The sequence below is a fragment of the Neovison vison genome, chromosome 13 (genome assembly GCF_020171115.1).
Source record: "Neovison vison isolate M4711 chromosome 13, ASM_NN_V1, whole genome shotgun sequence".
Lineage (NCBI taxonomy): Eukaryota > Metazoa > Chordata > Mammalia > Carnivora > Mustelidae > Neogale > Neogale vison.
Window position 1 is genome coordinate 81,721,218 of NC_058103.1, and position 14,122 is coordinate 81,735,339.

General features: G+C 37.5%; 1 long non-coding RNA gene and 2 other non-coding genes across 4 annotated transcripts in view; 1 reads left to right on the forward strand and 2 right to left on the reverse strand.

The window, feature by feature from the left end:
* Nucleotides 1-14,122, forward strand: part of LOC122893156 — a 247,822-nt gene that overhangs the window by 133,792 nt on the left and 99,908 nt on the right. The gene's annotated exons all lie outside the window — the stretch shown is intronic.
* On the reverse strand, nt 7,144-7,284 carry LOC122894809. The gene has a single exon (XR_006381854.1). It is a non-coding gene; the product is annotated as a U4 spliceosomal RNA (small nuclear RNA).
* Nucleotides 12,247-12,434, reverse strand: LOC122894774. The gene has a single exon (XR_006381840.1). It is a non-coding gene; the product is annotated as a U2 spliceosomal RNA (small nuclear RNA).

Below are 14,122 nucleotides of genomic sequence, written 5' to 3' on the forward strand. Positions count from 1 at the left end.
CAGTTGGTTAAGCAGCTGCCTTCGGCTCAGGTCATGATCCCAGCGTCCTGGGATCGAGTCCCACATCGGGCTCCTTGCTTGGCAGGGAGCCTGCTTCTCCCTCTGCCTTTGCCTGCCATTCTGTCTGCCTGTGCTTGCTATCTCTCCCCCTCTCTCTAATAAATAAATAAAATCTTAAAAAAAAAAGTGGTGAAGTCCATAGGTGGACTGGTTTGCAAGGTCCACAAGGGGCTCATTGCCAGGGTCTATGTGTGGGCACACCAAGTGCTAGTGTCCATAAATGGACAGTCCTTGTGTCAGGATCTGGGCCGATGAGACCAGTGCCCAGGTCAATAGGCCTGTGGATCTGCTGCCAGAGAATCAAAAGTCAACTGTTGAGATCCATGGGCAAATTGTTGAGACCCTCTTCCTTCCCCCTTTATTGCCTGTCCCCAGGCAATCTAGTCATGCCAGTTTCCTGAGTGTTCTAAGTGTGGCATGATGGAGGCATTTCTCTCAATTAGCACCTGAAAGGCTAAGGAAATCAGATATTCATTTTACTTTTCCCACCATGGGAGAACTTAGGGGCTGAGGAGAGCTCTCTCAGTAGTGTGCTGTTCTGGCTTGGGGGAGAGGTGATGTTAGAAAAGGCAGTATTCTTTTTAAAAACTTTCTTAGAGTGGGGAGGGGCAAAAGGAGAGGGAGAGAGAATATTATGCAGGCTGCAAACCCAGTGTGGAGTCCAATGCAGGGCTCAGTCTCACAACCCTGAGATCATGACTTGAGCCAAAATCAAGAATCAGACACTTAACTGACTGGTGCCCTAAAGAAAATGAGTGTTCTTCTTAAATGTTTCAATGAACTTATCTCATTTCTGTGCTTCACTCAGTTCTTGTAATCTCTCACTTGGATTCTAGAGCTCTCATGAAGGTATTTTTAACTACAAATGACTGTTAAAACAATATTTTTGTGAGGGACAAGAGCTAGAACCTCCTGTTTCACCATCTTGCTGACATTGTTCTAACTTTAAAATACTTAAATAATACAAAGTATCTTCTTTGCCCTTAGTGAAATAAAACTAGAAATCTATAGCAGGAAGAAAACTAGAAATTTTACAAATATGTGGAAATTAAGCAACACTCTTCTGAATAATTGATAGATTAATGAAGATATCACACACAGAACTAGAAAATTCTCTGAGATAAATGAAAAAGAAATACCACAATGTATGAAAATTTAAGAGATGCTACCAAAGAAGTGTTCAAAAAGAAGTTTCTACTTATCACATGTGAATTCTACCAAACATTTAAAGAATTATCACCAATCATTTTCAAATTTTCCATAAATTATAAGAGAAGGTAATACTTATTCTTTGAGGCCAGCATGTGATACCAAAGACATCCTAAAGAAAAAAACAACTATATCTTATGATCATCTCTTATGAACATAAATGCAAAAATTTTCAACAAAATATTAGCAAGCCAAATCTGGTTGCATATTAAAAGGATTATATATCAGGACCAAGTAACATTAGTCCTGGGAATACACGAATGTCTCAATATATGAAAATCAATCAGTGTAATATAACAAATTAATAAAACAAAGCAGTGGGGGAAACTGTATGTGATTATCTCAACTGATGCAGAAAAAGCACTTAACAGAATCTAAAACCCCTTTGTGATAAAACATTCAAAAAACTAGGAATATAGGGAATTTCCTCAACATTTATGAAGGGAATTTATGAAAAATTACATAAACTTAATAACATACTCAGTTGTTAAAGACTGAAAGCTTTCCATATGAGATCATTAATAAGATGAAGTTGCCAGGTTTGGTTCTTCTATTCATCAGTGTACTGGGAGCTCTGTCCAGGAAAATTAGGCAAGAAATTGATATAATTAGAAAAGAAGAAGTAAAGTTATCTTTAGTCACAGATGACCTGACCCTATATATAGATAATCCTAAAGAATTCCTAAAAAACTAGTAGACTTAATAAACAAATTTAGCAAAATTGCAGATACAAGATCAACATACAAAAATCACTTGTATTTTTATATACTAACAGTGAAATATTAAAATTTGAAATAAAGAAAAGTTCTATTTATAATACCATCAAAATAATAGCATCAAACAATACAATATGTAGGAACAGATTTAACCAAGGAGATGCTAGACCTGTACACACACACACACACACACCCCAACACATTGTTGAAATAAGTTTTAAAAGACCTAAATAGATAGAAAAATATCCCACGTTTATAGATTCTAAAACTTAATATTGCTACAATAGCAGTACTACACTAAGTGATCTATAGATTTAATATAATTCATTTTAAAGTCTCAGTGAGCAAATACTGTATATATGGAAAAATATATCCTTTCATATGGAATTGCAAAGGATCATAAATAGACAAAACAATATTGCAAAATTAAAAACAGGTTGGAGGACTCATACTTTATGATTTCAAACCATACTACTAAGCTGGAGTAATCAAAACTGTGGTATTGGTATAAGAATAAAGATTGCGGTGCCTGGGTAGTGCAGTACATTTAGCACCTGACTCTTGATTTTGGCTCACGTCATGATCTCAGGGTCATAAGATCAAGCCCCACATCAGGCTCTGCACTCAGTGTGGAGTCTGCTTGAGATTCTCTCTCCCCTGCCCCTTTCACTCTTGCTCTCTCTCTCTTTCTCTCTCAAATCTTAAAAAAAAAAGAATAGACATATAGATAAATGGAATAAACTTAGCATCTAGAAATAAATTCATACATCTAAGGTTAATTAATTTTTTGACAAATTTATCAAGGCTATTCAATGGAGAAAAAATGTCTTCAACAAAGGGTGCTGACAATTCATGCAAAAGAATAAAGATGGACCCCTATCTCACATTATATACAAATACCAATTCAAAATGGGTCGTGGAACTAAATATAAGAACTAAAACTATAAAACTCTTAGAAGAAAAATAGAAGTAAATCTCTGTAGCCTTTAATTTTGTAATAGGTTCTTAGATACTTGTGCACCAAAACACAAGTAACAAAAGAAAAAATAGATAAATTGGACTTAACCAAAATTTAAAACTTCTGTGCATCAAAGTACACCATCAAGAAAGTGAAAATATCTTCTACAGAATGGGAGAAAAATATTCAGAAATCATACAGCTGATTAGAGTTTAGTATATATGAATATATATGTGAATGTATGTGTGTGTGTGTGTATAAAACTCTTAAAAACTCTTCAAACTCCTCAATATAAGACAAACAACCAATTAAAAAGTGGACAAAGAACTTGAATTAACATTTCTCTAAAGAAGATATACAAATGGCTAATAAGCACATAAAAAAATACTCCACACTATTAGTCATTTGGGAACTACAAATCAAAACTGCAATGAAATAGCACTTCATGCACACTAGGGCGGCTACCAAGAAAAAAGACAAGTGTTGGCAAGTCTCTGAAGAAACTGAAAACCTTGTACACAGATAGTAAGAATGTAAAATGGTAAAGCTACTGGAAAAGCTTGGCACTTCCTCAAAAAGTTAAACATAAAAATGCCCTGGGAACCAGCAATTCCATTCCTGGGTATATACCCAGAAGACTGAGAAACATGTATTTCTAACAAATATTTGTACACAGTGTACACAGAAGTATTATTCACAATAGCTGAAAAGTAGAAACTACCCTAATGTCCAACAACCAGTGAATGAATGAACAGCATGGTATATATTAATACAATATAATGTTGCTCAGCAATCAAGAGGACTGAAGTGCTCCAACATACATGAACCTGGAAAACATTACACTAAATGAAAATTCATAAAGTCATATATTGCATGTTTTCACTTATATGAAGTATACACAATGTTCCCCATGCTCCTCAGTTCCTGAGCAGAGGGAAAAAGAGACAGGCCAATTAGTTTACCTAGAACACCATTCCAATGCACTTTAACCCTCTTTGTGCTGTATGAAACAAGTATCCATAGTACAAAAGTGGATTCCTTCAGGCAGATAAAATCTGGACAGACTGGATTATGTGAAAAACTTCTTCTTTGGTGCCCAGGTCTTACTTCCTTGATAAAGGCCTTCCTGTAATAAGCATTCCTGAAAGGGCTTGTTTCCAAAATGTATTGCTACAGTCAGACACTGGATTAGCTTCCACTTTTATTTAGAAAGTCTTCTAATTTTCCCTTCAAGCTCCCCCCCCCTTTTTTTTTTCCCAGTTAACATTTAGGTACCATTTGATATATGGGCCATCAGCATCAGTCTGTAGATCTGGAGCAAGTTTGGCTCATGGACCGGGAGAGAGACAAAGCAAAATAGCATTGCAAATGGCTTCTTTATCCCAAAGCTATGCTACCCTTCTTTCTGTCCCAAACAGCATGCAAGTAAGTACATGTGCATGTTACGACTAGGAGAGTCTAAAAGTATCAGCATTGCACACACCTTCAGTAAGGGCTTCTCAGTCCAGTAATGCAGCAGAAGCCCTGCAGTTGGCTAACTGGTAAAGGGTATTGGACAGCTTTAAGGAAGACCATCTGACAATGAGATCATTCTTCCTCAAATTTCTCAAACATAACCTGCTAAAAATTTCTGAATTGCTTTGAGACTGTTTAAGTACAACTCATTAATATTTGGAGGGGTCATGCTTTTGTCCCACATGAAGGTTATCTGTTCTTGACTGATGTGTGAGAAGCAGTTTCTGTGGGACTAAGTTTATATAACAAATGTCAGAGAAATAGATAAGGAACTGGAACAAATTGGTGGATGGCCTCCCAATTAGGATCCTCTTTGGGGCCATTAAGAAAACAAAGCTAACAGGCCATTCTACCTGCTGAGGAAAACTCCAGCAGGATCCCATTGTCTCCCTGTTGCAAATTCAAAACTGCCAGTTTTCATCAAGAGACCTTCATAGAGAAATATATTGTTGAATTCTATGCCACTGTAAATGATAGCCCTTGCATTTGAATAGTCTACTTCCTGACCCATCTGACAAGAGATGTTGATGACCTGGCATGTATTAAAACTTGAGATCTTTTATATACAGATATCTGTTGATGCTTCTGCACTCACATGTCTGTAACAAACCAGTCTGTCTGTCTGAAGAATGTTCATGGCTGGATTTTACCCAGGACATCTGGAATGCCTCTGGCTTTGGGTCTTAGCCTTTAGGATCTTTGCTTTAGTATATCTGTGCCATTTATACTTAAGCGAGGTGCTGTACAATCTAACTGAATCTGTATGGAGCAGATGATTAATTCTGCATCTCATAGTTTGAATCTCTGTCATTATAGTCAAATTAATTTTTCTCTTGATGTTTAATTCTTTGCTTGTTCTCTGTGCTTTTAGAAATGGGGATCAACTTACTAGGTTCCTACTTAGAGCTAATGGGCAGGGTTGAAGATAATGCCGACTAATTCACTGTGACTTCATATTGCAACCTCCTTAATCCCATTATTCACAGTCAAGGAGGTGTTAACCAAAAAACATTGGGAGTTGAGGTTAACCTTTGCTCTGGGAGAAGGTATCTCCTGGGAAAGGTTTTGATGAAAGCAGGTTCTGGAATATCCAAAAGGTACTTGAGAAAGACACATTGACATATTGTCAAAGGAAGTAGTGCCAATAAGCCCCTATTGACAAGGGACAGAAATTGGAAATGAGCTATCTCCAGTCTATACATACAATATATGTATACTAGTCTAGTATAGACTACACAGTGTAGAAATCAGAAAATACCTTGTACTCTTCTTAAAGATCTCTTTTGCTTACTGGTTTAGGGTCCATGTGAAGCAGATGGTGTGCTCAAATGAAGAGTTCTCACAAAGTTTATAACCACAAGCTGGACAGAGAAACCCAAATAGCAAGAAGCATCTGACAAGTGTGCAGAAGGAAAGCTATAGAAGTATTTTCTGAGCTAAGTTGTGTGTTCCCAAAGAGACGCGATTGGGAAAAACAAAAAAACAAAACAAAACAAAAACTACTTGAAGCTTCTTACTCAGGAGACTTCTTTCAATATTGCAGTCTAAAAGCTTTTTTTTTTCACTTAAGTTTGTAGAAAAGTTGGAAATTACATAGCACTCTGGTTGTAGGCCCTTTGCTTTGAGAACTTAGGTAAGAGAATCCTGCACACTGATGTCATTCACCACAATGACCACCATTTTCTACTTCTCTGTCAAGGAAACCATCAGTGCTACCTACCATTACCTGAATTAAAATTTCATTTTTTTAAACGCTCCTTGCCACTTTTACCTTTTGTGTCAGGAATAATGGTATTAAAACTTTCCCTTGAACATTCTTAACATAGCTTTAAGATCAAGGAAGAACAGCTTCAGGGTCTATTACCCTTTTACATATTTTCTACAAACCTAAATGAATGGTTTATTCTAGGCAGAATGCCAACATTTGAGTCTGGGGAAAGCAAAGTATGCAGATTCAGATCACTGCCTTTTCTTTCTATACAGATCTCTTACTGCTGTCAGGGCATTGAACTCAGGAGGACCGTCCTGTGTACTCTAGTGGTGAACAAATCACCTTTGTGGCCTTCCACAGAAATTGTGGAAGATACTGGATGAGGGAAAAGAATGGAGAAGTTTGATCAGTTCTCTCATTGTGACTATAATCAGCGGTCTCCCTCCAGCTGACAATGCTAGATCAACTACAGAGGCAGGAGCTAGGTCCTTCACCTGGAAATTATTCACCACAGTAAGTGCCACGGACAGAGTCCTTGTACTTGTCCTTAGGCTGTTGTGGAAAATACTATTTTCTTTGTAAAGAGCTCCTTTGTCACTTGTTTGGGGCCATGTGAGCAAGTATTATGCTCTCATAAGGGAAAGGGGGCAATGCGAAATGTAAATTCTCTCCTAGGGGAAAGAAGATGTAGAAGCACAATGTCTATCCCTCAAAGTTATTCAATGTAGAGTTTCTTATATCTATGGAGGTATCTGGTAGAAAGGTGTACCAGAACCTGGGGATTGTGGCAGCATTTTTAGTAATAAAATGATCAGGAGCTCTGGTTTGAACTCACCTAGCTGTCAGAAAGATGAAGGGAAATACATTTCCTTAGAAGGTCATGAGATGATTAGACCATGGGGATAGGGTCAGGAAAGGCACTGGCCACACTGGAATAATCACCAATTTCAGAATATAGGTTTATCTTAGCACAACACAAAACATGGTTGCAAAATGGCTTGATTAATGAACATTTTTTCCCTGTGCTTTAAAATCATCAGTAGCATTTTTTCAATTAGCAATAATCACGCCTCGGATAAACCTCATTGGCTACGATACTGCCACTGCGCAAAGCTATCAGTAGCATTTTTTAAAGCAGTTACCAGTTTTAAATTAATACCCCCCAAAATTTAACATGGCTTCTATCTACCACCTTTCCCCTGCTTTTCCTTTATACTCTGCTTGTAGCTACTGTCATTATTGTCCTGTTCCCTTCACTAGAGGACCACTATCCTTTAGCCATTCCAGCAAACTAACTCTATTCTCTCTCCTTCTTGCACATACCATGTAGTCCTATAAACTTAGCAAAAGTGAGGGGATCTGAGGTGGATGCCTTCAAAAAAGACCCTGTGATAAGAATGCCTCCTCCAGAACTATAACAGAAGTCACACGGGAATATTGCCAGAAATTCCTATCCCTAGCCCAGTCAATTGTCCCAATCAATAGATGATAATTTATCACTTTCTGGTATAGTGGCTCCGTGGGTGCTGAGTCCTTAAGGAGGACCTTCAAGAGAAGAATTTGGATTGGAAATTTTGGTTTACTTTCATATGGCTTTTCAAATTAGGACCATTCGATTCCAAGAAAAAAACAGAAATCACTAAAGTCTGAGGCCTCTTCCTAGTAAAAGTTGGACCTTGCAGCCCTCTGGGACTGGTTCACAACCTTTCCTATTCTGTAATATTTCTATTACATTCTAAAATCTATCACAGAGCAAGCACTCCAAGAATACTCAACGTAGCTCAGTTAACACAGAAAACTATCTTCAGAAAGAAGTTGAAGATGGTTTTGTTAACTGTTTCCTTTGCTGTGCAAAAGCTTTTGATTTTGATGAAATCCCAAAAGTTCATTTTTGCCCTTGCTTCCCTTGCCTTTGGCGATGTTCCTAGGAAGATGTTGCTGCGGCTGAGGTCGAAGAGGTTGCTGCCTGTGTTCTCCTCAAGGATTTTGATGGATTCCTTTCTCACATTGAGGTCCTTAATCCATTTTGAGTCTATTTTTCTGTGTGGTGTAAGGAAATGGTCCAATTTCATTTTTCTGCACGTGGCTGTCCAATTTTCACAACACCATTTATTGAAGAGGCTGTCTTTTTTCCATTGGACATTCTTTCCTGCTTTGTCGAAGATTAGTTGACCATAGAGTTGAGGGTCTATTTCTGGGCTCTCTATTCTGTTCCATTGGTCTATGTGTCTGTTTTTGTGCCAGTACCATGCTGTCTTGATGATGACAGCTTTGTAATAAAGCTTGAAGTCCGGAATTGTGATGCCACCAACTTTGGCTTTGTTTTTCAATATCCCTTTGGCTATTCGAGGTCTTTTCTGGTTCCATATAAATTTTAGGATTATTTGTTCCATTTCTTTGAAAAAGATGTATGGTACTTTGATAGGAATTGCATTAAATGTGTAGATTGCTTTAGGTAGCATAGACATTTTCACAATATTTATTCTTCCAATCCAGGAGCATGGAACATTTTTCCATTTCTTTGTGTCTTCCTCAATTTCTTTCATGAGTACTTTATAGTTTTCTGAGTATAGATTCTGTGCCTCTTTGGTTAGGTTTATTCCTAGGTATCTTATGGTTTGGGGTGCAATTGTAAATGGGATTGACTCCTTAATTTCTCTTTCTTCTGTCTTGTTGTTGGTGTAGAGAAATGCAACTGATTTCTGTGCATTGATCTTATATCCTGACACTTTACTGAATTCCTGTATAAGTTCTAGCAGTTTTGGAGTGGAGTCTTTTGGGTTTTCCACATAGAGTATCATATCATCTGCGAAGAGTGATAATTTGACTTCTTCTTTGCCGATTTGGATGCCTTTAATTTCCTTTTGTTGTCTGATTGCTGAGGCTAGGACTTCTAGTACTATGTTGAATAGCAGTGGTGATAATGGACATCCCTGCCGTGTTCCTGACTTTAGTGGAAAAGCTTTCAGTTTTTCTCCATTGAGAATGATATTTGCAGTGGGTTTTTCATAGATGGCTTTGATGATATTGAGGTATGTGCCCTCTATCCCTACACTTTGAAGGGTTTTGATCAGGAAGGGATGCTGTACTTTGTCAAATGCTTTTTCAGCATCTATTGAGAGTATCATATGGTTCTTGTTCTTTCTTTTATTGATGTGTTGTATCACATTGACTGATTTGCGGATGTTGAACCAACCTTGCAGCCCTGGGATAAATTCGATGTCAGGCACGCTGTCCACATTGAACCGGGGGTGCCAACGTGTGAGCTGGTCCTCAGGCACCACCACGGGAGGGTTCAGGGAGGCCAGGAAGGCCCTGTGGTGCTCACGGATGCGCTTCTCCAGGTTCTGGCTGAAGAGCTGCCGGCGCTGCAGGAGGTGTGAGGCCGTGAGCTGGGGCGCCGTGCTGCCGGCCTCGTGGTCCAGCAGCGGCTCAATGGTAAGCTGATAATCGGACCTCTTCAAGAAATGGGCAGAGGACATGAACAGATGTTTCTGCAAAGAAGACATCCAGATGGCCAACAGACACATGAAAAAGTGCTCCATATCACTCGGCATCAGGGAAATACAAATCAAAACCACAATGAGATATCACCTCACACCAGTCAGAATGGCTAAAATCAACAAGTCAGGAAATGACAGATGCTGGCGAGGATGCGGAGAAAGGGGAACCCTCCTACACTGTTGGTGGGAATGCAAGCTGGTGCAACCACTCTGGAAAACAGCATGGAGATTCCTCAAAATGTTGAAAATAGAACTGCCCTATGACCCAGCAATTGCACTACTGGGAATTTACCCTAAAGATACAAACGTAGTGATCTGAAGGGGCACGTGCACCCGAATGTTTATAGAAGCTATGTCCACAATAGCCAAACTATGGAAAGAACCTAGATGTCCATCAACAGATGAATGGATCAAGAAGATGTGGTATATATACACAATGGAATACTATGCAGCCATCAAAAGAAACGAAATCTTGCCATTTGCGACAACATGGATGGAACTAGAGCGTATCATGCTTAGCGAAATAAGTCAAGCAGAGAAAGACAAATATCATATGATCTCCCTGATATGAGGGAGTGGTGATGCAACATGGGGGCTTAAGTGGGTAGGAGAAGAATCCATGAAACAAGATGGGATAGGGAGGGAGACAAACCATAAGTGACTCTTAATCTCACGAAACAAACTGTGGGTTGCTAGGGGGAGGAGGGTTGGGAGAAGGGGGGAAGGTTATGGACATTGGGGAAGGTATGTGCTTTTGGGTAAATTGGAAGGGGAGATGAACCATGAGAGACTATGGACTCTGAAAAACAGTCTGAGGGGTTTGAAGTGGCGGGGGGGTGGGAGGTTGGGGTACCAGGTGGTGGGTATTATAGAGGGCACAGCTTGCATGGAGCACTGGGTGTGGTGAAAAAATAATGAATACTGTTTTTCTGAAAATAAATAAATTGGAAAAAAAAAGATAATCCATTGTTCAATATTGGAGGATATTTTTGGGATTTTTTTACCTTTTGATTTTGGTTATCTGTTTTTTAAGATCCTGGTGATTTGTTTGGTTTTACTTTGTTTTTTTATTTGGGCCCATATTTATTTCTGGACAATCCCTCTGTTCTATATTTTCAGTCCCAAATTTCAATTTTTTTCTAATAGTCATCACTTTGAACAGTAATAAAGTTAATATAAAGTACAATAAAAAAAAAAGAAGTTGAAGATGGCACAGAGAAATGGAAAAACATTCCATGCTCACGGATTAGAAGAAGTATTTTCAAAATATCTATATTACTCAAAGCAATCTACACACAATGCAATCCCTATCAAAATACTAACAGCTTTCTTCTCAGAGCAAGAACAAATAATCCTAAAATTTGTATGGAACCACAAAATAGCCAAAGCAATCTTGAAAAAGAAAAGCAAAGGTGGAGGCATCACAATTTCAAGTTATATTACAAAGCTGTAGTGATCAAGACAGTATAGTCCTGGCACAAAAACAGACACATAGATCAATGGAACAGAATAGAGAACCAAGAAATGGAGGACCCACAACAACATTAATCTTTGACAAAGCAGGAAAGATTATCCAATGGGAAAAAGTCTCTTCAACAAATGGTGTTTGGAAAACTGGCAACAACATGCAAAAGAATGAAACTCGATCACTTCCTTATACCATGCACAAAAATAAATTCAGAATGGATTAAAGACCTAAATGTGAGATAGGAAACTATCAAAATCCTAGAGGAGAATACAGGTAGTGACCTTTTTAACATCATTCATAGCAACTTCTTAGAAGATGTATCTCCTGAGGCAAGGGAAACAAAGGCAAAAACAAATTGTTGGAGATCTGAATCTGCATACTTTGCTTTCCCCAGACTCAAATGTTGGCATTCTGCCTAGAATAAACCATTCATTTAGGTTTGTAGAAAATATGGAAAAGGGTAATAGACCCTGAAGCTGTTCTTCCTTGATCTTAAAGCTATGTTAAGAATGCCACTGTTTAGCATATCATTAGTTTTTAATGTAGTGTTCAGTGATTCATTAGTTGCGTAAACACCCAGTACTTATCATGACATGTGCCTTTCTCGATACCCGTCACCCAGGGACCCCATCATCCCACCCCACTCCCCTATGAAACCCTCAGTGTGTTTCCCAGAGTCCATAGTCTCTCATGGTTCATCTCCCTCTCTGATTTCTCCCCCGTCAATTTATTGAGACTTGTTTTGTGGTCTAATAGGTGATCTGTCCTGGATAATGTTCCATGTGTACTTGAAAAGAATGTGTATTCTACTTTTTTTTTAATGGATTGCTCTGTATATATCTATTTATTCCATCTGGTCTAAAGTATCATTTAAGCTATTGTTTCCTCATTGAATTTCTGTCTGGATGATTTATCCATTAATCTAAGTAGATCTTAAATCTCCTATTATTGTATTACTGCTATTTTTCCCCTTTATGTCTGTAAATATTTGCCTAATATATTTAGGTGCTTCTAATGTTGGGTGAATAGAGACTTACAGTTGTTGTTGGATTGTTGAATTGACTTTTTTTTATACTAACCAAATCTTTTATTTACTACTTTAGTGGGGAAGGTACACCATTCCTGGAAGTACTGCAATACCAGGTCGATGTGTGGAGTGTACAGAGCAAGCTCCTATTCCAACTCCCTACTCCAAAAATCCATTTAATATACTGTCCTTGGATAGAGGACGTATCAGATATTAAACTAATAACAGATACTACACTTGATCTTAGCCAAAAGGCCAAGAAGTGATGTGTTGTTGGATTGATCTTGTTGGATTCATCCCTTTATCATTTGGTAATGCCCTTCTTTGTCTGTTATAATCTGTTTTAAAGTGTAGTGTGTATGATTAAGTATTACCACCTTGCTTTTCTTTTCATTTCATTTCCATTTGCATGGACTATCTTCCATCTCTTTACCTCCAGTCTGTAGGTGTCTTTAGGTCTGAAGTGAGTCTCTCGTAGACAAGATATACTTGAGTTTTGCTTTGTTATCCATTATTAACTTATGTCCTTGATTGGAGCATTTAATCCATTTACAATTAAAGTCATTATTGATATCTCTGAATTTATTGCCATTTTTTTTCCTGTTTGTTTGTTTGTTTGTAGTTCTCCATTCCTTCTCTTGCTCTTTTCCCTTGCAATCTGATGACTTTCTTTGGTGTTATGTTTGGGTCCCTTTCTCTTAATTTTATTGTCCTGGTGTGTGTGTATCTAAATAGGTTTTTGTTTGATGGTTATCAAGATGTCATGTATAAAACAGTAGGTATATAGTAATCTATTTCAAGCACATTCTAAAAGCACTACATTTTTACGACTTCTTCACTTCCTCTTTAATTTTGGGGACAAGTTTGAGAAGGACTGGCATTAATTCTTCTTTAACTATTTGGTAAAATTCACCTCTGAAGCCATCTGGTCCTGGGCTTTTCTTTTGGAGAGATACGGATTACTACTTCAATCTCCTTACTAGTAAAAGTTTGTTCTTTCTATTTCTTTCCTATTCAGTCTGTGAGGGCTGTATATTTTAAGGAATGTTTCTATTTCTCCTCAGATGTCCAAACTTTTGGTATATGGTTTTTCATAGTAATCTCTTAATATTTTTTGTTTCCTTTCTATCATTTTGTAATTTCTATCATTTGTAATTTGTAATTCTATCATTTTTTATCAATTGTAATTTTTAATGTATAATTTTATTGATTTGGATCCTCTCCCTTTTTTCCTTGGTTAGTCTAAAGACTTGCCAATTTTCTTTATCTTTTCAAAGAAGTGACTCTAAGGTTTATTAATTTTTCTATTGTCTTATTTTCTATTTCATTTATTTCTGCTTTAAGCCACATCATTTCCTTTTTTGGTAACTTTAGGTGGTTTCTTTTTTCTGGTTCTTTGATACATAGAGTTCAGTTGTTTATTTTAGATGTTTCTTGTTTTTTGATAGTCATTTATTGCTATGAACTTTCCTCTTAAAACTGCTTTTGCTGCATCACATAAGTTTTTATACATTGTGTGTCCATTTTTGTTTTAAGATATTTTTAAAATTTTTATTTGAGATGAAGTGGTAGTATAAATCAGGGTAAACCTGTTTAATCTCAGATATGATAATATATAATAAAATATGCTGCCTCCCTTCCACCCTCCAAATAGCCCAAGACACTCCTTTGTGGCTCATCCTAACTAAAAACACACAGAATGAATTGTGGGAAATGTACTTTGGCCTAACCAAGTTGGCACATTATGAAGATATCAAAAAATTTGACAATTTTTTTTTCATAGATCAAGGGACATTGATGTCTTTTAGTGATAGATTTATCTGAGCTGAGGTATTTTTTCCTCATCTTCAGGCAGGGGTCAAACTATTCTCTTGATTCAAATAATCTCCCTGAAGGAGAAAGCTACTTCTTGAATTCAGAGCTGAGTTGTCCCCTCTATTAGAAATCTCCTAAAG